This window comes from Cupressus sempervirens, chromosome 1 (assembly GCF_028749045.1).
Source record: "Cupressus sempervirens isolate cs-2001-9-10 chromosome 1, ASM2874904v1, whole genome shotgun sequence".
Classification (NCBI taxonomy): domain Eukaryota; kingdom Viridiplantae; phylum Streptophyta; class Pinopsida; order Cupressales; family Cupressaceae; genus Cupressus; species Cupressus sempervirens.
The window spans coordinates 309,567,868-309,592,731 of NC_143118.1; positions in this window are offsets into that span (position 1 = coordinate 309,567,868).

A 24,864-nucleotide genomic window follows, 5' to 3' on the forward strand; every position below is an offset into this window, starting at 1 on the left:
CTTTCTCTACCAACTTTATTCTTGCCTTTGTCTTTAGAAGAACTAGGTCTATTATCCTCTAAAATAGGCTCAACAGGTTTATCGGGAGAGGGTTCTTTTTCTATTTTAGCTAGATTTTGAGTAGGCTCTCTGATTTCTTCCTCATTTCCCAAATTTTGTAGAACAGGGTTGGCTTGAGGCTGTAAGGTTTTAAATTCAACAAATTCTACCCGCAACACAGGGGAGGAATCCTTAACAAACCTTTCAACTAAAAGTTTGATAAGGGCATGATGAGAAATAAAATTTGCATTTCCTTTTTGAGTTTCTTCAGTGCTAATACACAACATATTATAAAGGAAATTGGGGACATTAACTTGAATGTTATGTTTTATACAACTAAGCAGCTTAAAATGGTGAGCATGCAAGTTTGAAAGCCTACCTTTGTAGGTCAAATACCTGATGACATGGGTTGCCAATTTTGGGTATGGAGTTGGAAGAGAAAGTCTTTTACACCCTAGCTTTGAAATGTCTAGTAGAGGGTCACCTGGCTGAGAGAACTAAACCTGTGATGACTTGGCATCATGTTCATTCAGATAATGCTCCCCATTAGCTGGTAATCCTATGACTTCTACTATCTGCTCCTCAATGAAAATTAATTTTAATCTCCACACTATGGCTTCCCCTTCATCAAACATCATCATAAACTCCATTGCTACTTCTTCATTGAGCTCAATTAATTATAGAAAGTAGCCAAGCCATCCACATGTATGAAATTGTAACACTGCTTCAATGTCTGCAAGTAAAATACTATGAACAACTGGCTCATATCTCTGTAACTATCCTCCCATCTTCAAAATATCTAGCTTTGATTTTCTCTACTCTCACCACCCTAATAAGTTTTACCCCTTTTTCACTTTTGCAAATTCCTTCTTCTCAGAATTTCAAATTGATCTTTCCGAGAAAAGTTATTGCCACATTCTCTTAACAAGACTTTTTTGTGTTTGGCATGTAAAATAATAATGTAATTAATTATGAAAGACATCAAGGTTTAACTAAAAGTGTTCTTGTAATAACTCGTAGTCCTTTCAATTATGTCAAATATAGGAGATCTTTCCCAAAATCACCATGAAAAGGTATGAAAAATATAAAAAGATTTTAAAAATTAAAAAAAAATATTAGATTGCTACCAAAGTACAACCTATAACGTGGACATGACTAGGGCAATGTGGAAATGACATTTGGAAATTAGTACACTTTCTCTACCCCCTACTAAATTTGGCAAGTGTCCACAATTTAAAACTTTTGGCATAGGAATGAGAAACTAGCTTAAGGATTATACAATACATTTAATGCAATATTATATATAAATATCAAAACCCATGCACAAAAAATGAATAAAGAGTAAAAATTGTTGTACCTAAAAATTTGAGCTCTTATTTCCATATGCAAATTGATGAGGTGGCAAAGTTTGGTGACCGCAAAAAATTTATTGAAGGTATGGTTTATTGAAAGTGGTAAAAATAGAATTTGCGACTAATGTGGAGTGTGAGTAGATAAATAAATGAGATGAGTTGATATGAAGAAAAAGAAAAATGAATGAGAAAATTGACCTCATATTAAATGAGTTTTTATTATGAGTACTCCTTAAAAGTTTGTCATGGTATGACTATAGGAAGAACGATTTTACCCTTTGCTACAAGAATTGTGTTCATAGGAGCTGGTAAACTATTTGGTTGGAACTACTTTAGGAACTCATGTTTGGTATGTGGTTTATAATAGAGGCACAACCTATGGCCATTTACAAATAAGTTGACCTAGACATGATCAATAGTTATCAGTTGGACTTCTCCATTATTGAATATATACTGACTTTCATAAGGCCCTAACCACCGAGTCTGCAATGTCCCTAGATTCTCTTTGAAATAAGAATCGTAGAGGAGAGTCCAATCTCCTAGTTGGAATTATTTATTGTGGATATGTGTGTCATGCCACTTTTTTCACTACTGTTGAATGATCTCTATTCTTTCCAAAGTGGTCTTTCTCATTTCATCTAGAGAGTTCAAGTGGAGAAGTCTCTCTTCTTGTGCTATAGGAAGATTGGTGTTCAATTCCAAAGCAGTGCATAGCATTTTATGCTCAAATTTAATAGGAAAAATTGATGCTTTTCCAATACACAAGTTCAAATGGAGTGAATCCAATTGTTGTCTTCCATGTGGTTCAGTATGCCCATACAACTTCTGTTAATCTGCTACTCCAATCCTTCATGTGTATTTGTACTGTCTTGGTCAGAATGGCCTCAATTTCTTTGTTGATGACCTCTACTGGCTCATTTTCCTAAGGGTGATAAGGACTAGATTTACAATACCTTATTTTGTATTCTTTCATAACTTTGGTGATCAAGTTTGATGTGAAGGAGGCACCTTGATCCATGAAAAGTTCTCTAGGAACTCTGTAGCATGTGAATATTTCCTTATATACAAATTTAACTACTTTCTCATTTGTTGCATTTTTCGTTGCTCTGACTTCTACCCATCTAGTTAAATAATCCGTACATACTAAGATGTAGGATTTCCCGTTTGATGGTGGGTCAATTGGACCTATGAAGTCCATATCCCACTTGTCAAAGGGTGTTACAAAAATCTATGGATTGAGTGGCATCTCATCTAACTTGGTTGGTTGGCCCATCCTCTAGCATTTGTCACACTTGGTTGTAGAATTTATTGCATCCTTATGTAATGTTGGCCAATAATATCTAGTTGTAAGTACCTTCAATACTATTCTTTTTCCTACAAAATGGTCTCCACATGGTTCATCATGATAGGCATGTAGTATGTCATACATCTCATCCTCCTTGACACATCTCCTCATGATCTGATCTGGTCAAGTATAGAAGAGATTGTTATCTATCCATGAATAATGATTTTTTTTCTTTGTTAGCCTCCTCCTATATTTGTGAGAGAAGTTTGGGGTAATTCTATTTGTAGCAAGATAATTTTCTATGTCTGCATACCATGGTGCATGAATTACTATGTGGAACAAATGTTCATCTAGAAATGTATCTTTAATTGGATTCAGATCTTCATCAACAATGTACAATCTAGACAAATAATCAATAACTAAATTGGACTTGCCTAGCTTATCAACAATGGTAATATCAAACTCCTACAACAACAAGAGCTATCTTGCCAATCTACTAGTTACAACAGGTTTTTTTATTAAGTACTTTATAGCTGAGTGGTTAGTGTGAACAAAAATAGGATATCTAGTTACATAATGTCTGAATTTTTTCAATGCATAGACTACAACTAAAAGTTCTTTCTTAGCTATTGTGTAGTTTAGTTCAGGACCATGGAGGCTCTTACTAATATAATAGATTGCATTTTCAAGGTTAGTAGGCTTTTGTCCTAATACAACACCTACAACCTGGTCTGATGTATTAGTATGAATATGAAATGGAATTGGCCAATCTGGTCCCTTCAGAACTAGTGTTGTGGTAAGGAGTTTTTGAAACTACAAGAAGGCTTCATTACATTCAGGTGTTCAAATGAATTCAATTTCTTTAGTTAACAATGTATACAAAGGACTGGCTATTTTACTGAAATCTTTTATGAAACACCTATAATAGCCAACCTGACCTAAAAGAGATCTTACATCCTTTGGTTTTTTAGGTATGGACAATGTTAGAATTACCTCTATCTTAGCTCGGTCCACTTGTATCCCTATAGCTGATATAAAATGACCAGGCACCACTCCTTCCTACATGAGCATGAAACCTTTATCACAATTGAGTGATAGATTATGTTCTTTGCATCAGACAAGAACCTTTTCAAGATTTATCAAGGCTTCCTCAAAGATGACTCCAAACGTTGTGAAATCATCCATGTATATTTCCATGTAGTCTTGCAATATATCAACAAAAAATGTTGATTATAGCTCTTTGGAAAGTTGCAAGGGTATTACATAGGCCAAACGGTAAAAAAAAAAATGCACAAGTACCCCACGGGCATGTAAATGTGGTTTTATCCCGATCTTCTGGAGCTATGCTTATTTCATTATAACCACTGTACCCATTAAGAAAAGAAAAATATTTCTTACCAGCCAAAGTATCCAGAAATTGATCAATAAAGCATAAAGGAAAGTGATCCTTGTTGGTTTCCTTATTCAATTCTCTATAATCTACACAAATACAACATTTCTCTCCCTTTTTGGGTACTATAACTAGAGGTGAGACCCATCTACTATCAGATATAGGGTATATAAAACCAACATCAAGAAACTTTTGTAATTTAGTTCTAACTATTTCTTTGAGTGTGGGATTAACCCTCCTTTAAGGTTGATAGAGTGGTAGGTACCCTTCATTGATATATATTCTATGCATGCATAATGTAGGACTTAACGCTTTCATATCCCCATAGTCCCATGCAAAAGCCTTTTCATGTTTTTGAAGAAGCTCTGTTAACTGTTTCATTTGTTTGGGAGGAAATTTGGGATTGACATGGAGATTATGACCCTTTGAAAACTCAACAATAGTTGTGAGATCAACCATAGAAGCTTTAGAGATTGGACTTGTATCTAGTTCACATGGTAAAAGTTGATGGATAATGTCTAGCTCCTTGGGTAGAAAACAACTCTCATTACATTTCTCATATGCAATTAATTCCAACATAGAATTGTTAGATACTCCTTTTCCAACACACAAGTATTATTAAGAATACTCTAAATTACTAAATCATCCTCTTGTAGCTTTAGAAAAGATTATCCATGTGTAGGAACTCAAAATTACCTTCCCAATTTTGAGTACCATTGAGAATTTTTTAGGCCTATAATTGCTTTGTGAAGCTTATGTACCCTGCTATTGAGTTAGTGCAAAAGAGGTGTTCAATGTTTCTAACACCCTGTATTCAACTTGTCTAAGTGTTCCATGAAGTTAAAACATCATTCTGAGTTATCTGACAAAGTCTTATTTTGAACCAATCCTAAATCTGCTTTCTACCCCAATTAATATCCACAATCCAGTCAAGAAAATATTGCTTTATTCAAATTTACCACATCTTCTGAAATCCTTTAGCCCCTCCTCAAATTCTTCCATAGAGCATGCCTTTTAAACCTTAGGCAATTATGAAATAATGTTTTGTTAAATCTATTTTAAGTTTAAGGTAATCAGGGTTTACGTGGTTTTGAGTCTAAAAGAGTTTCATTTTAAACTTACCATGCAAGTCTCAGCGATCATTGATCTTGTTCAGATCGACGGACCCTACATTCTCACATTTCTCAAATACAAGGCCATTAAAAAATGTGGGGAAGTGAGAAGGAGGCACGTAGCACAGTTTGATTTTGTGGGCTCGGTATAATTCAAAATTATTATCTCTACTCCCTACGATGTGGATATGTCTAACCAGGTGGCACCTTCCAATTCGTTGGCACAATGTGATGAGGTAAAGTAACATATGCAAGGTTGATTCATCATTGATCTTGGGTAGATCAATAGATGCCTCTTGCCAGATTTATGAAGATAAGCTTGGTTTAAACAAAGCGGGCAAGCACCCTAAGTGATATCTGTCCCTTTTGAAGACACAAGCGGTATTCTTACGAATGAAAAGGACAAGTTATGAACATCATCGATCTGTGAGAGATTGATGGATGAAGCATACCCAAATTTTCAAGATGCAAAATAGATAAATATTGCGAGAATGCCACCTTGTGACATGTGGCATAGTGGGACTGAGCGTGGAAGTGACGATGTCATGGGTACAGAAGTTTTGAATGCCGCAGTTAGGTTTGTCAGAGCACGTGCACGAAAAGGTGATTTCTCATTGGTTAGGATCATTTTAGTCAACCACCAAATATAAAAATATTGAATCACCGTCGATTTAAGCCACCATCAAGGGCTAGTGTTTGCCCATATTAAGGAATCGCAATATGTTTTTAACAATGTGGGTAAACAGGTTGTGGACATGTATAATAATGGACCAAGTCATGCCATTTTGAAATGCCACATGTTTTGTGATAAAGGAACAATGCAATGGTTATTGAAGAGTTTTCCATCAGCCGTTGTTCTTCCTTAGATCAACGAAGGGCGCTAGCTCTCTTTCTCAACATGTAGGGAGATTAAGGAAAGTGGGAATGCGTCGTAAAGACACGTGTCCTCAGTGATATCAAGTACTCCCTTATGAGCTTACATAGATCTTTTCTTAGCCATTGATCTTAATCAGATCAATGGCCTGTGCACTTTCACTTTATGAAGATGCTCACAAGCTTGACACATGGGATGGACTCAGTTCATTGATTCAATTTAGATCTACGACTCTTGCACATTTGTATTTCCAAGAAGTAGGAAGCATCAACTAAAAGAGGAATTGTACACATGGCTAATTATGACTGGGTTATTTGGACCAACTTGTCTAGTGGATTTTGAAGTCATCATGTTCATAGCTTCGACTTGTAAGATCTTCAAGATCGATGACACATATTTTACTATTGAAGGTGGTGGCATTTTGCACATTAATGTGATCTAAAAACCTTCACATACGAAAGTGAAGAATAGAATGTAACAAGTAAGATTTTCTCGATTTCAACTTGTGCATGTGGAAATTCATGAGTCACCTCTGAATAGAAACAATTACTGCAAGGATTGAGATAAATTTGGAACGAGTGTCAAGCAGTTGGCTCAAGGATAAATTGCAGAGTTATAGAGATAAAAAGAAAAGGCTTAATGTAAGTTTTTATACCATAGTCTCTGCAATTTTTAGTCTTGTGTGATTTAATCAAAAGATGGTTCCAAAGATTTCACTAAGTCTGAGGGTGTGGATAAAAAAAGGATTACTTGTTAAAAGTAATTGGTTGTGGAGCACTGATAGTTTGAGAAATTATTTATTTCTTTTCAAAGGATGGTTTGCAAAAGGAAAATGGTTGGCTTTATATGCTTGTATATTATTTTTTGATAGAGGAAAGCTAGTAGTCAGGTGTTGCAGTCAAGTCACCAGGGTGGTAAGAAATACAAGGAACAGACTTGGTAGGCTAACAACCTATTCAATTCTAACATCATCTTTTAAAAAAAATTTCAAAATATCTTAGTTTGATGCTAGGGTAGCAGAAATATTTGAGACCCTGTGCATAGTTTTGGAAGAGGGTGAATAAAATTTTATACCCTTGGGTATAGTCTCTTTCAATTTTTGTGTCAGTGGATGGAAAATTTGGTAGGAAGTTGGTTAAGGAAGTAGACCTGGCTGGGGATCACAGGTACTTGTTTTGTTATTTTTAATAGCCACATTGTTTTTCAACTTTTGTACTGCATGCTAAGTAATGATTCTGTTATTTCTAAAGCCTGGCATGATTAGTAAAGAGTGAGAAGTAAAAATGATTCTCACTCAGTAGTCATCTTGACAAAACCCATGGGCCTAGGTTGGTGCATAATCTTCAGAGTTGATTTTGTCATTGATGGGGTGGTCTTAGTAGTTGTGCACACAACAAATTAGTGGTGGAGTTGAGTCAGCAAAAAGTTGTAAGTGAAAGGAGCATACAGGAGAATATTTGATCTATGTGATGTTCTGTTAATCATTCTTCTTCTTTTTCTATTATAAACATGTGATATCTTTTGTAGGGGACACCTGTCAGTTCTCTATGCTTGAAGCTCATAGCATCTCATAGTATTTAAGTGAGATCTGAGGGCTAGAGAATGGTTGTTGGTTGGTTTTCTATTTCTAGTTCTTGGAGCTCTGCTCAAGCTATAAAAGCCACACACCCAACATATCTTGTATGAACAACATATAGATTTCATAGATAGTTCTGATATAGTAGTGTGATCTTGTATCTTGTTTTATGCATTCCTAATGTACTTATTTCAAGGAGATAAATACAATGTGCAGAAGGTTTTGAATTTCAATATAATTCTGTCTCCTTTCTTGTTGAATTTGTAATTTTATATGTTCAAGAACAAAGAGCTTGAACCTATTTGCAATTTCCTGGTTGTATGTTTGATGTTTTCTTGCCTTTGACTCAAGGAGTCATATAATTTCTTGTGGTTTCAATAAAGGTTGCAGATTTATTAAGAAGGATGTGTGAAAATATGTGGTTATATTAGATATTGTTGTCTAATTCATAAGGTGAACAGACTAAACATGAATGTCTCAACATATGCCATATGTTGATTGATGTTCAAGGATGTGTAATTCTGGAGTATAGGATTGCCCTAATGGATAAGGCACTAGTCATTTGTAGGATCATTAAGTTCTTGCTGCATATTGGACATGTTGTCTTTTCTCAATATGAATCAATTAGTCTCCCTTTATGTTGAATTGGACATAAAAGTTTAAACCCTCACTCAGTATTGTAGAATCTATATTGTTTCATAAACCACTAGGAGATATAAGTTGTTTTTATCTGCTTCATAATAGATTTAGTGCTTTGAAAACTGGTACCATATAAAGAATCTATAGGTCTACCCGCCTAGGTTTTGCAGAGCGTAAAGAAGAAGGGTCTAGCCTTATAGTTGGCCTGGTGTCTAAATGGGCATGTTGAAAATGGGAGTTAGTTGCCCCTAGATGTGTTTTGTTCTCATCAGGGTAAGTGGAAATAACATTTTCAAACACCAACACACTGTAACATTATAGATTGTTCGATAGATTTTAACTCATCCTCTCCTTCCCCTAGATCTAGCCATATAGTTGTGCTTAAATATGGTTAGAGTTGTGTTGGAGGATAAAGGTCAAATTTCTTTGTTTCTTGTCCATTTGATATGGTCATACTCCCTAACCTACAACTTATATTTGCATTAGCTATAGCTAACCATGGTCATCCTAAAATGATAAGGTAACTAGATAAATTGACTTTTGGGGATAGAATCATGAAATCTACAGGGTACTCTAGAGAGTCTAAGGTTACTACAATGTCTTCTATTATCCCATCAGGAGTGACAATAGAACTACTTGAAAGTTACAAAATTGTTAGGGTAGCCCTTAATCCTTCTATATTCAACTTTTTCATAGTATCCTTGGTCATAATATTGATAGCAACACCAAGATCAATTAAATCATTTTAAACAGACTGACCATTTATCATCACACTACAACTAGACTCCTTGGATAATAATACTTAGGAATAACCAATTTTCCTAACATGATATTAGCCAATTATCCTACAACATGGACTGTGGTTGGGTCCGTTTTCTTTCTCCCAAGCTTTTTTGGATAGGCTTCTCTGATGGCTTTGCCATAAATATGAACATCCTTAATAGCTTGGAATAAAGGAATTTGGACATACATGTTCTTTAGTTGATCAATGATCAGGGAGTTTTTTAGTGGATATTATTCACCGATTGGCTAATATGTCCCGATTGGGCTATAGAAATTGGCTAAAAAAAACACCGTATAATAGTTGATTGGTTCGCCCAAATTTTATAAAATACTCATATAGTGGTCAGAACATTCACCACTATTATTACGTAATTTCAGTTTGGTAGTAAGGTTCTTTGCCCATATTTCTCTTTAATGTTTACTCTTATTCACCACGAAATTAATTGAGTGTCTCTTTCAACAATCATCATTCGCCAAATTCCCATTTTCCTATGTGAATTTTTTTTTTAATGAGTGACACTATACTCCACATACAACTTACCTTGATACGTGTCAACATTTTTGTGACTACCTCTACAATTCTTCTTTCTTCAAGAAATGTTGGCCGAAATTAAACCTCAGCCATTGATCTTGGATCAGCAGAAGGTCTAAGTTCTCAAATAATACATTTAACATAATTACATTTCAAAACATAATTTTCCATCAATATTTATAATTTTATTAAAAATAGAAATTATAATCGCCATTATTTTATAAAAATTGTCTAAACTATTAAAAAATTTGCCAGTAAATATCCATCGATTGACGCATAATTCGCCAACACTATTAATTTTTTTTCACCCAAATGACATGTGATTCACCACAACTTTATAAATTTTTGCAGGGGCGAGGGGGGGGGGGGGGGGGGGTTCCTTAAAGTTATCCCTGTCAATGATGTCAATGGATTGTTCCTCTTTTTGTGCAGGTTTGTTTTGTATGAGCTTTTGTGGAAAAGGAGGTTCAGCTATTGTTTGAGTTGAGCTAGTTGCATTGGCTAGGTCAACCATTTGTGGCTGAGAAGTTGCTGGTATTGATGCTACAGGAGCATCTCATATTTTAGTTTTGGGAGGTAGTGTAGGCACAGGTAGGGTTGTACCAGATCTCCAATGTATATTCTCAACATTTAGAGCATAAGAAGGATATTGTTGAGTATTGGTAGAATACATGGGTTGTTGTGGCTATTGGTTATTTGGATTTGGTTGAGGTTGTGTAGGCGAATGAGTTTTCTTTTGAGGTCTAGAATTAGCAAGTGGTGGCATTAGTGCAGATGGATTTTCTCTACGTGGTAAAGGTGGGTATCTAGCATTATTTTGCCATTATTGAGGTCCTCTCCATTGGTTTGTAGACTGCCAATTCCCTTGGGGTGGTTGCCATTGGTTTGGGGGATGTTGATATTGAGGCTATTGTGGATTATTTTGCTAAGCATTATTTCAATTAGGTTGACTATTTTGTGGAGGACCTTGGACATTATGGTTTTTCCATTGATTGCCATATGGATTTGGATTTTGTAAAGGATCTTGAGGCATACCTTGACATTGGGCCCATGGGCAACATTGAGCAACGAAGAATACTTGCTCATCCTCTCCATCTATATTGATGTACTCAATTGGAAGATGTTGGTTCTCCATGCTAGCAACCAATTTGCATTGACAATCTTTCTTCTGCTTTTGGCAACATGGATAGTACTTAAGCTAACTGAACCTTAGCCTCTACATGCTTCTTCTTTGCAGTCATTATGTTGAGATGTGTAGCAACATCATTTATGATGTCCTACTTGAAATATGAGAGTAGATTAGATATCTTGAGCTTTGAAATACCTTGACTAATCCCTTTAGTGGATGTGGCCTGATGTCCTCTGCCTTTCTTCATAGTTGACCTTGAGTAGTTAAGATAGATTTTCTTGAGGTCATCCCAAGAGGATTGATATACATCACTACTAGCCATCAAGTTTAATGCTTCCAAAAAATTATCATTCACCCCTCTCAAGAAGACTAGCTTCTATGAATCCTCTGCTAGTACATGTTGAGGGTTCTTCTATAGTGTATACAAGAAACATGAAACATAGTCTTCCAATATTTTATCCTCCTTTTGTGATATTCTAAAGATATCATCTTCTTTTAAATCATTCACCTTGAAACACTCTTTGTATTTATACAAAAATAGAGTTTGCATTTCATCCTAGGTACCTATTGCATTGGCTCCTAAGCCCATGAACCATTGTAAGGTTGATTCTTTTAGTGTTGTTGGAAACAACTTGAGCTTATGGGCATCATTGTTATAGTCAAAGCTATGAAAGAGTATGTCAAACTCAAACAAGAAAGTATCAAAGTCCTCAGTTGCAAGGTCATATAAATTTGGGAGAGTAGCTGTAGGTCTATTTTTTAGATTAGCATTGATTATGAGGCTCGGGATAGGAAATAGAAAAGTATGTTACACCATTATTGGAGGTACTTGATTATGGGGTTGTTGATAAAAAGTAACATTGGCTACGAGATTGTTAACAATAGGTGGATTTGGACTAGAACTATCAAGAAAGCTGGCCAATCAGCAAAAGGCTGGAGGCGACTTGTGTCCAAAGGTTTTTCTCTAGAGGAAGATTCTATAGGAAAATCAAGGCTTGCATTCTCAAAAGGTAACTCAACTTCTTCTTTAATTTCTTTGTTCAAAATAACAGACTCCTGTGGAAGAAATTTTCCATATTCATCTCATTTTCTTCATCTTCAATGCATGCAATTGAATTGGTGACTTGTTAATCAAGCCCATAACTTTACGGTATTTAGCTAACAAACTAATCTGAAAAATAAAGGACTCATGAAGGTTCCTAGTTTGACACCATCCCCAACAATGACACCAAACATGTACAGTTCCATAATAGATGAAAATAAATACACCATTAATTCCTCTTAGGGATACTATATATATTCTAGAGACAACCTATTCCATCATAAAATGCACTTGGATTGTCAACCCAAGGATGTAGGACTTGAAATGGGTCAGCACGATATGTGCACTAAGTATTTTTAAGAGTCTTAACACCTATGCTGCAAGAAAGTAAACTGAATGAAAGGAATATATACTACTGATAGAGAATAGTAAACACACTTGGACTAATAATAGATAACTATAGAAAGCTTGAAAAATGAACCTAAATTAGTTAACAACTCAAAACATCCACCATGATCATTTTCCACAAGTGCTGCAGGAAATTTCACAGTACCAATGTTGTAGGACTAATACAGTAAATCTACCTTAAAACAAAAAAATTGCAAGGAATGAATCTACTCTATCTAAATCTATTCCACCTCCCAAGTGGGCCCCCTTGGTTGGCTTCTGCTAATCTACTAACACAAGAAGTATTCAAAAATCACTCTTTCATTAAAATCATTCTTTGGTTACACTGACTAAATAATTCATGAAGAACATCAAACATACTTCTAAATCTTAAACCAGTATTGTCTATTTCTTCATTACTTCCTTACTAAGATAATTCCCCTCTATTATATAATGAATTGGATACTTATTGAAAACATGACATAAATGAGTTGAACAAACATTGCTAGAAATGAAGGCGAAAGATCAACCATGACATAATACATTGATTACTAAGAAATAGAATAACAACTTGCAAGAAATATAGCAAGTTGGCCTTCCTCGATTTTTTGGAACAATAACTCCTCTGTAGGCATGACTTATCCATAGGAACTGATATGTGCTTCCGTTGCCACAATTGGTCTTCATCACATTCTGTATTTAATGTAGCAATCACCACCCTTTGTTTCACTTCTCCATTTCCTAAACGTTACAAACATTCAGAACACATATGCAAGACAACATTCCTACTCTTATTCAAATATTAGAACATAGCATAAAATATTTATATGAAATACTATATTCTATGTATAATATTAAACAAAGTATGTCATACACACACTACCCATAGGTTTAATAAGTTCTAGCTATATCCGACATAAGTTCACAAGATATTTAGACAAATGTTTTTCACAAATCTCAAAGTGTAGGTCCAAACTATAAAAACTTATATCAAAATTGAGACATTAATAAGCCTCATCAATTGGCATTCTTTCATCAAGGTAAGTCATGTTCTCTATTTACAATATATTTGTAAAATTGTATGTAGTTTTATTGTATTATTTTATAATATATTTAAAAGATCATTTTAAATTATTGCAATACATCCTACCTTTACCGCTCCCACACCATTTTGACAACATTGCTAAACAATTTATATATGATCTAGGAAAATACATGAGGTTAGAAGTGTTATTTCTTAGATTTTTTGTACAAATATAATATTTACAACTTGCTTTATTTTTTATGTAATTTAATGTTTTTTTTTTCTAAAATATCATTTATATATTCTTGCATGTTGAATCTCTTTTAGGTGGTTATCATCTAAAGAAATTGATTAAAAAGATATCAAATATTGGAAGAGAAAAATTCTCTAGCTTATATGTGATGAAAAAGCTTCTACCTTCAACTTTTTTCAATAGTCAAGAACACTACCTCACACATAAAGTTGAGCAGATTGAATTTTGTGAGCATGTACAAACTAGGTCAATGTGGATGGTTGAGAGGCACTTGAAATTTATGAAGTACTTGGTTTGACAAAGAGAACATCCTAAGGGTCTGTTTGGTTGCTAGAATATGATTTGAGGATTGGCATTCGGTATCCTTGATTTGGGATTCTAGAACTTTTAATCCATATTATCATTTATGGAATTTGATTTGGGACCATTTGGTTCACAAGGGATTCATTATAAGAATACACTTTTCTTCCGTTTGCTTGCACATTTGGAATTGGAATCTGGCATTCTCTGGACTGTACACATTGCATTTGGAAATGAAGATTAGATATTTCTGCCATATTTTTGTGATTTTTATTTGATTTTTGGTATTATTGTATAGTCTATTCTAGCACATTATTTACTCTGCATAAACATATTGGAGTCATTATAGCAAACTAATGAAAGAAAAAGGTTGTGGCTTTCTTATGCAAAATGAAAAGGTTGTGCACAGTTTATTTACAACTACTTATCTCTAGACATAAACACATATACCAAATTCCTTTTAATCTAGCCATGTAAGGTAAACAAAAAAATTCGTATGCAAGATCAATATGATTTTCTATTTTCTTGTGGAGGGTACTCTAGAATAGAAATCCAGTGTAAAAAACTAGGGCAATACAAAATAGATAAGAAAACAACCCCTGAAATGTGAAGGAATCAAAACAAGAAAAGATACGAAAACTCAATGGAATTATTTGTGAGAAGTGTTGTCATTAATAGCAACTTGTTTGGACTTGGTTCATAATGTAGAAGTGTCATTGAAGAACCATTTGAGCTCGTGTATGATTAGCATGTGTGATAAATCTACATCTAAGAATTCCTCTACTTCTTCTGGTGTTTGTAAGAGCTTCAGTAGCAGTGAAGAATCAGATCAGGCACTTCAATTAGAGAAATAGAGTGTTAGGAAGAATGAACCTACCATGTTGGGCTATGCGAATCAAAACTGGTCCCTCTAAAATGGAAATCATTCTTCCTCTTTCACTAACCCTAATGGTAGAGCCATATGGTTTGATGGGTTTGGTGGTTTTTTTAATGGGGATTACCCATTGGGTTGTAATCAAAAGGGGGCATGGATGGACTATATTGTGAACTAGATCTTGGAAGCCATGCTGAGCAATTCGGTTGAAGAAAACTAGGGCAACACAAAATAGATACAAAAAAAGCTTGGTTGTAGAGGCCAAGAAAAGAAAATCCAAAGGCAGCAATGGTTGAGCAAAGCAAGAAATAGTTAAGTCCAGACCTCAGCAATTGAGGGGGGGAAAAAAAGGTCACCTTCGGACCTCAAAATTGTTTCCATTTTAACTTTTTTGTAATCCTCATTTTGGAAAAAAATGGAATTAAAATGAAGATTAAACCAATTCCATCTATTTATATGGAATACCAATTCTTGGTTTTGGGGGATAAATGGGCATACAAGATTCCACTTTTTCCCAATTCCAATTCCATATTTACATACCCAAACAACATATTAGAAAATATTTGGAATTTTGAACCCCAATTCATTTTAATTCCAGCTACCAAATGGATCCTATGGGTTCTATGGTGGAGGGACATATGGTATACTAGACCATGGTGTACATTAGGGAATATCTTCCCAACTTTGTAGCAAATATCCATGTATATTGCATTTGGGATCCCAACTCTATTAACAAATTTGAAAGGGGGTACTTAATGGAGAAAGGTTGATTTAGGAAAGTAAGAGGTAATTATAAGATGTTATTTTAGTTTATTAATTCTTATAAATCTTCAATATAAGTTGTTTCTTAGTGGTCTATTTGTTTTCTTTATAGTTGGTCATGAGTGGGATGCACTACATTTGGATATTTTAAACAATCTTGATTGGATGATGGTATGGATTAAACAATCTTTAAAAAATGGTCACTCATTAAATTGGGATTTTGTTCCATCATTGGTTAAAGAAGCTCATCGTAATGGAGGTCCCAATGTTACACCATGGTACTTAATTTAGCATATGGTTTAAGAGGTATAAAGGTACATATAAGATTACTAATCATGACCCATAAGTTTAATATCAAGTCAAAGATTGATTCAAATAATATTGACATGTTTGAATCATTGTAGATCAAAAACCAAAAAGCTATGTACTCCCATGGCCATAAATTTTGTATAAAAAAGTTAGACAAAATGAATAAAACTTGTGGTTCTGGGATAAGTGCAGTCTTTTAGGTCACTAATATTTCATCTAGAAATGACATACATCATCAACAATATGAAAATCAATACTATGACATTTTGGATGTTATACTTGAGTGTTACTTTAACTTGTTCAAATTAGTTCTATTTATCATCAAATGTTACATGCTACAATTGCATCAAAATGATCCTGATAGAATTATTATTGAACATGGTAGTGGATTTATAATGAGTAATAAAAGGTCATTTGAGCCAGTTGGAGAGGATCCCTATTTACTTCTAAGCCAATGCGAGCAAGTGTTTTACTTTGGCATTCCACATAAACTGGGTTGGTCAGTTTTCATTAGACATGATCCAAGTGGAAGGCTGATAAAGTATAAAGTGATGGAATAAGAAGATACTAAAGAATTAGAAGATGAAGTAAATGATGATCACAAACAACTATTACACAATTATGAAGAAGAAAAAGAAGAAGATGATTCTGGTGATGTTGGAAATGATGGTGATGAAGATGGTGATGATCAAGGTGATGATGGTCATGATGATTTTTAGTGAATGGATTTCCCCCCCCCAAGTTACTTATTCTTTATTTGCAATAAAAATACACTTTTAGAACAATTGAATCTTTATAATTGCAAAGATTCTGTTTTTCAAAGGCACAACTTCCTTCTAAAATGATTTTCAATATAACTCTTTCTACAAATGAATCATTATTGTCATTCTTTTAACTAGAAAGAATTTAAGGAAAGATGTAAACATCCTTTTATAACCATAAAAGAACATTTCATATTTGAATAACTATAATCAAACATATGCCATATGACACACTATTTGGAAACTCAAATTTGATCAAGCTCACTAAGAATGAACCAAAAGAGAAAACAAAAAAAACATAATCAATGAAATAACATCTATATGGCATGAACCTCACACAAAATCCATAAACCAATAAGATAACTGGATGATTATTTGATAGACACGATACAAATAACCAAATGATCAACATCTATTATCACTAACTTGTTGTTCATAAAATAGAAAAGCAACTAACTATACTTACTTAACCAAAGAACTATCTAAGAAAAGCCAAAGAGCCAACCCTTAAGATTGCTTAAAATATTACATATATAGCCACTTTGGGCTTTCCAAATTCCAATCAAAATTAACTCCATGTAGTGAGTTGAAATGTTTTCTCACCAAATAGCACCAGAGTTTATAATGTATTAACTAAAAATAAATAAAGAGAGAAAGGTCTCTTTGTCTTTTCTCAAGCTCCAACTGTGCGACTCATGGCTTGTGATCCATGGTTGTCAAAACCACCATCATTTATTTCTTTCTACACTCTATGAGAAGCGAGGAAATTGATGAGTTCTTGTTGTTGTGGGCTGCCTAATTGTTCTAGCCTGAGTTTCCACATCCCACTGTGATCTAGCTTCTTCTCTTGAACCTTTAGGTGGTCAATGCAAATAATCATCACAGAATTTTCCCTAACAACTATGGTCAAATCATGTACTAATACCTCACTTGTTTCTTTTAACAACTTGATTCTCGTAGAGAAGGCCGCCTCTACTTCGTTAGGAAGTTTTTCAATGCAATCTTCATTCCCCATTATTTTCACATCAATGAATTTTATGTCAACCATTAAGATTTATTTGAGGCAGCCCACCTCCTTTAGTAGCTCAAAAAATTCATCCAGTTCTTGCTCCATTACTATATTTCTCCATTCCATGTTGGCACGAGAAATGAACAAGAAGTCATCATCAACCTTATCCTCTTGATTCTCCTTCACAAAATTATTGATGCTATACTCCTAAAATTTAGTAATATTGATGATGTACTTGTCCCATTTGATCTTCTTAGATTCCCAAGTATTCATTTCTGAATCTAAAGTTGTGGTTAACTTATCTTCCCTCTTGCTAGTATCAGTGAAATGAAAAAACAATGCATTACTTGTGTATGCACCACACTTAGCCAGTAGCTATAGGGCAATTGAGCAATCTCTCTAGAGCTATTTAAGGAAATTTTTGTTCAAAGGAGATTCCAAATCAATAATTGTGATAACACCAGGAAAGCTTCTACATGAGGGCTTTGTAGCTCATGTATGTACTTGACCATCTTCCTCATGGATTTCTTCAATTCTTGTTTGTCCCTCTAGTCTTTCCATATTCAATGAGAGATCTGACATTTCCCTACACTCTAGATCTTCATATCAGTAGCTCTTAAAGCAAGACCAAGTAGGGTCTTTTTTACTGCATAGTCTTTGGGTTGTATTTCCTATATACCTTTCCTAGTTATAGGCTTCATAACCTCTACTAGCTACTGCCTTGTTTCATCACCAATGTTTAGTATAGTTTCTATCTTGGTCCATTTGGTTTTTGGGGTCTTCCCAAAGCATTTTCTCACCAAGACTTCGACTAGGAAGGTAGTTGGTACTCAAATTCTCTTCTTGCTCATAGACAACTCGACTGAACTAGGCACCAGATGATTATCCTTAGAGGGAGGAGTATGTGGCATGGGCATAAGACTAAGAGAGATCACACTTGATGTGGTAGCACCTTCTATGATCTTTTGACAACATTGTTCCATTCTTTTGATGAGAGATTCCTATGTTTCCTCTTGCTCTTCTACTACATCTAGCTCTATAGTTTTAGGTTCATCACAAGACATACTCAATTTATTTGACTATTCTTGATTCCTTCAGTTGTGAGAATACATCCACTTGATAGACATAGGGAGATGAACTGAACTTTGAATAGGATGTTTAGGTTCGACACGAAGCCTTGACTTCCCTATAGTGGGTGAAGTAACAATTTTTTTAGAACTAGAAACAACCAAAGGTGAACCTAACTGAGCTTGAATCCTTTGAACATTACAAGCTCCTATTCTTGAATGCCTTTTTCTTGTGACCCATTTCTCTGTTTGAGCTAAGATAGGTGAAGTTCTCGAGTGTAAATCATCTTCCTATAGCACTGACCAATCAATTTCTATTACGGTATAGGCCTTGACTTTCTCAATATAGATAGGATCTACAATCTCTCCTTCATCTTCCTTGTTCACCCTTGAGGTATCAAATGAGAGATTAAAGTCCTTAATCTATGAAAAAGTTAACCTAGATCAAAATTTTTTCTTGACTTCAAAGTTAGTTTGACAGTGGGCCCAAAAATATTCTAAATGGGGTACATGTGCATCAAAAGAAGAAATTCTAGAGTACTTAATGGAAAATTCTTGGCTGTTAAAATTTTGCCTAGGAGAGTAGGTAAGTAAGTTCAGGGATTTGATCTCTATTTTGAGTTTGAGAGCATCTTGGATGGTTTTGCATTTGTAATGTGCAAGCTCAATGGGGAAGTTATATCTTGAACCTTTCCTTTCTTTACAATGTTTTTCAACCTCCACCAACTGTCTACGCACCTCAATTAACACCATCCAATCTAGGAAATATTAGGGAAACCTTAATGGTTTACCTTCATAACCTCTAATTCTAAGATATGTGAACCATGAAAACTGGGTGAAGTAACTGCCATAAATGTTAATCAACTAAGTGGCCTCTCCTATCAATCTTTTAGAGGAATTCCCAGGCTGCCCATAACAATAATTCTACTCACATATGCCAGGATTTTTCCATTGAAAGTACAAATGCATTTTTTAGTAGTATCACATCTATCCCTACAGGCTAGGACTAATTCAGGACAAGGGAAAGCCTCTAGGAATGCGGACACCTGCAATAGACCACTATCTATGACTTTTTGAAATATGGATTTGAGTGATGGATTAGCAAACCTAGCCAACAGTCTATTCATATCTTCATTGGCGAAGAAGGTATCTTCCAAGTTAGGGAGGATGCTACTTATCACTGACTCTCTAATATTATCAAGGAGTTTTGGACAAAAAGGGGTAGCCATGATAGGAAACGAATAGAAAATAAAGATACAAAATGAAAGTACAATCTTAAAGAAATGCATAAGGAAAAGACACCTTGAAACTAAAGGACTAGGGATGCACACAGTCTAGTGTACACAAATTTGTAGGTATACCTAAAATTATCGCCGAATACACCCAGACGAGACAAACAATTTACCCAAAAGTGGAAATAGTAGGGAATGAAAACAAAATAAGTTTCTTTTAAAATGTGAAGCTTGGGCTTAAATGATACATACAGATAACATGACTAGTGACAAGACAAGAGTTATGATCATTTCCAACTCACGTAAGTTCCACATGCACTGCCACATACCTTTTCATTATTTCCCTTAATTCTTCATTAATGTGGATCATTTTTGTATATTTAGCAACTTGTGCCACTGTTGAGTTGTCTAAAAGTCACATGGCATCAGAAGCATACATCTTTATGACCAGGTGAACATGAAAACTTGAACTATGAGGTATTTCAATTGTCAAGTTCAAAGACCATGAAATATTGGAAACTACTCTCATGACTTGACCTTAAAAAAAGATGTACTCATGAACTTGAACATTGAACAAAAGAAAAAAGTGTTCAATGTTCATGCTCATTTTGACGATGAGTATCAATATCTAAACATGACTAACTTCCTTAGAGGATAAGGTACCCAGTGAACATTGAACCTTGAATGCCAAATAAAGTGTTCAATGTTCAAGTTTGTAGGTATGTTTGATCGAAGGAATTTTGAGACAAGAAAACTTAGAGGGTTAATATTGATAACACAATGTCTATGAGGCATGGCTCTTGTTTAGCACTTATGAATTATCCCATGATCATGAACCAAAAATAATTCTAGATCATTCATGGATAACAATGATGATGTTGAAAATAAATTCAATTGTATGTTGTCTTTGATGTTACACAAAATGTCAAGCTTTATCAAGAATGTTCTAAGTTAGTTCTTACCAAGCTCACTTGAGCATCAAAGGCATATCTTCTGTTAATCAAGTTCACTCAGTTACCAAAGGAAATATAGCATAGATCCTATGTTAACCAAGTTCACTCAATTACCAAAGAAAATTTAGCATGGATCCTTTTTTGATTGAGTTTACTCAATTACCAAAGGATAGTCAATTTAGAGTTTATATTGACTGAGTTGGGTTAGTTGACGAAGAGTTTTTCTAAGTTAACTAAGTACTCAATTCTTTATTAGCCAACTAAGAACATATTAAGTTTGGTTAATGTTAGCCAACTTAAGGGATGATAATTATTTGATTGTAAATGTATTCAAGCTGACTTGACAAGGTAAATCATATAAGTACAAGGTCAAGTTGAGTGTTGAAGAGTGTGAAGCATGGGATTGATCAAGAAGATGAATTAAGGAAGAGAATTAGAAGGATATCTATAAGAAGAAAGAGTATATGATTTAGCAAGCTCCAAAGAACATTTTGATCAAGAATGATGAAGTAATCTATCTAGAACAAAGATCTAAATTAGAAAAGATAGTTGCATCATCAATCAGGTCAAGTCATTATTACTCTTTAATAATTGTAGCAGTGAATCAAATTTCCTAATAGAGTTAGCCTAATAGCTATTTAATAAATCCTCTAACAATGTGGCATTTCTAGATTGAAGTGTCTAAAGACCTCTAACAAGGTCAATCCTAATAGGGTCACACCTTACAGTGTGTTTTTAAACCTTTAATAGGGTTGGCTCCTAACAAGACTCACTTCAAAAGAGTGAAAAATAGTAACTAGTTGCAATTGGTAGTTTTTTGAAATTGGGTTTCCATGTTAAATCTTGGTGTCTCATGTGTTCATATTATTTTCTTTATGTTTCTACAACTAAGTTAATTAATATAATTACATTTAATATCTTAAGATCTACATGTTTAGTGTTAACCTAGTGATAGTAATTATTTTAATGTTAATTGAGTGATCCTTTGCTAACCGAGTTAGAATAGTATATACAATTTTAGTAGAGTTTTGGTTTTGTATTATATTGACATCTTAAGGGACTTGGATATGTTTTTATGGTAACTAAATCACTTGTCCCCTCTCATTTACTCCTTTACATTTCCAACAATTGGTACCAGAGTTCTTGGTTCTTTCAGGTAAGGTTTCAAGGACCTAAGCTAAAGATCAAGATGTCTTACAAAAGAGATATTCCTAAGTTGAACATAGATAACTTCAAAGCATGGGAGGAACCCATAGAGCTACATTTGCTGACCATTTTAGACTCAAGCTTGAAATGCCTAGAGAACAAGTAGGAGGCACCTAATAGAACTTTTATTGAAGAAAAAATTACAAAAAATAAGAATCATAACATAATGATGATTTTCATTGCCTCTACTCTCAATTATGTTGAATTTGATGAAGTCAAATATTGTCCTACTACTCATGAAATGTTGATCAAAATAAAAGATATCTATGGAGGAGATGAAAATGTAAGGAGAGCTAAGGCATAAAGTCCAAGAGGTCAATTTGATCAAATAAAGATGAGAGAAGATGAAATCATTACTCAATATAGTGAAAGAGTCAAAGCTAGTGTGAGTGCAATCAGAGCCTCGGGAGGGAAAATTGGTAATATGATAGTGATAAAAAAGGTACCCAGAACTCTTCTTCCTATTTATGCAATTAGAGTTTAAGAAATTCAAGAGATGAAATGTAATCCCAAAAATGATATAACTTTGGATGCACTAGTAGGAACGTTGATAGTCTTTGAGTTAGATAACTTTGATAACTTTGTTCCTAATTCTAGCAACATTGTGTCTACATTTCAAGCTAAACTATCACTCAAAAGGAAAGGTGGAAAATCTTAAGGGAAATAGTTGGACAGTGAAGATGAAGAAGATTCTAATGATGATCTTGAAACCATTGAATACCTATTTGTAAAAATATTCCCTAAAGGCAAAGGAAAGTACATAGGTAAAATGCTCCTAATCTACTTTTCTTATGAAGAAGTTAGTCACATTGTTTCAAGATGTCCAAACAAATAAGGCAAAGAAGAAATGAAGCATAACAAGTACAGAGGAAAGAAAGATTTAAAAATCTACAAAGAGAACAAGGATAAAGGTAAGAAATCTTATTACATGGCTAAAGACTCTTATAGTAGTGATGATGATGAAATGGTTTATATTGCTATTGAAGATGGATCAGATGATCAAAATGATAAGATGGACCTCATTTCTCATATTAGCAAGAATGAAACATATATCATAGATAATGGTTGTTCTCATCACATGATTGGTGATCAATAAAAATTTGAGCACTTGATACACTATGATGGTGGGAGTTTTAGATTTGGTAATGATGAACCATGTTATGTAAAAGGAAAAGGTTGCATTGCATTGACCAATGAACTTAGATGTGACAATGCATATTGGATTGAAGGATTAAAATACAATCTAGTTAGTGTGACACAAATGAACAACATTCAATTCAAGGTAGAATTCATGAATGGAAAGGCCAAGTTACTAGATGAGAACAAAAATCTAGTTGGGATTGACAATCAAACAAAAAGTAATCTATTCTATCTAGATCTAATCAAGTAGAAGAAAGTTGGTTATGGCATAAATGATTGTGTCATGTGAATTTTTATAATTTGGTCAATAGAAGAAAGCATAGAAGATGAGAGGCATTCCAAGGCTCAAGAAATCTAACATGGGAATGTGCAATAATTGTGAAATTGGGAAGATGGGAAAGACGAGCTTCAAAAGAAAAAATTATCATTCTGAAGAAGTTCTTGGGCTAGTTCACATAGAGATTTTTGAACATATTGGAATAGAAAGCTACTATGGAGATAAGTACTTTATTCTATTTATTGATGATTATTCTAGGATGATGACAATAATGTACCTCAAAGATAAATTTGTAGCTTTTCAAAAATTCAAGTGGTATCTAGCTAGAGTAGAAAAATAAATGGGAAAGAAATTGAAATGTCTAAGGTCGGACAAAGGAGGATAATTCATCTCAAATGAATTCAATAAATTCTTCAATGAAAGAGGAATCAAAAGACAAGTATCATCACTTGGCACACCTAAACAGAATGACATAGTAGAAAGAATAAATAGATCCATTATGGATTATGCAAGGACACTGATGATAGAGAAAAATATTCCAATAAAATATCATTTTCCAAGAGAATCAGTGCAAGACAAAGAGGTGAGATTGGAATATAGGAATACAAAGGAACAAATTACATATATCATTACATAAGGATGCATTTTTGTATCCAGGAGGTAAGCTAGGGGTTATTACCCTATGTGAAGCTCACTAAACAATATTTATCGATGCATCAACCAAACATTTGAAGATTAGTCACGGTTGATGCAATATTGTCAAAGTAGATTACATATGAATCAGTAAATAGGGTACATGGCATATCCAAATTATTGTCTTTGGCATGAGATGTTAAAGAGGGAGAGTTTGTTGTCATATCATATCAAAAAAAATTTGTATTAGTAAAGAAAGAGAGTTTGCTGTCAAAAGGAGAAACTATAGTAAAAAAAATTAGAGAATCATTCTAGAGGAAGAGATTGATGTTAGAGGGAGTTCTCATTGATAGAGGAAGTTCACATAGATGAGAATAAGCATCAAACTAAATCCTTCTATTTTTGTCAAAAATTTCATTGTACGATGACATGTTGTGTTGCCATCAATGCCAAAGAGGGAGATTTTTTAAAACAATTATTCAATTGTATGTTATCTTTGATATATGTTACACAAAATGTCAAGCCTTATCAAGTAAGTCGATGATTGCGAGGAACACTTAGGCATTGAATAAAATTTCCTATGTATGCTGAACGTTCTAGTTGTAACCAAGTTTTGAGTTAGTTCTATTTGAGCTCACATAGGCATCAAAGGTAGATCCTGTGTTAACCAAGTTCACTCGATTACAAAAGGAAAGTTAGCATGGATCTTGTGTTAACTGAGTTCACTCGGTTACCAAATGAAAGTTAGCATGGATCTTGTGTTAACCAATTTCACTCAGTTACCAAAGGAAAGTTAGCATGGATCTCATGTTGATTGAGTTCACTCTACTACCAAAGGATAGTTAGTTCAGAGTCACTATTGACTGAGTTGGATCGGTTAGTGAAGAGATTTTTTGAGTTGATCGAGTAATTAATTCTGTATTA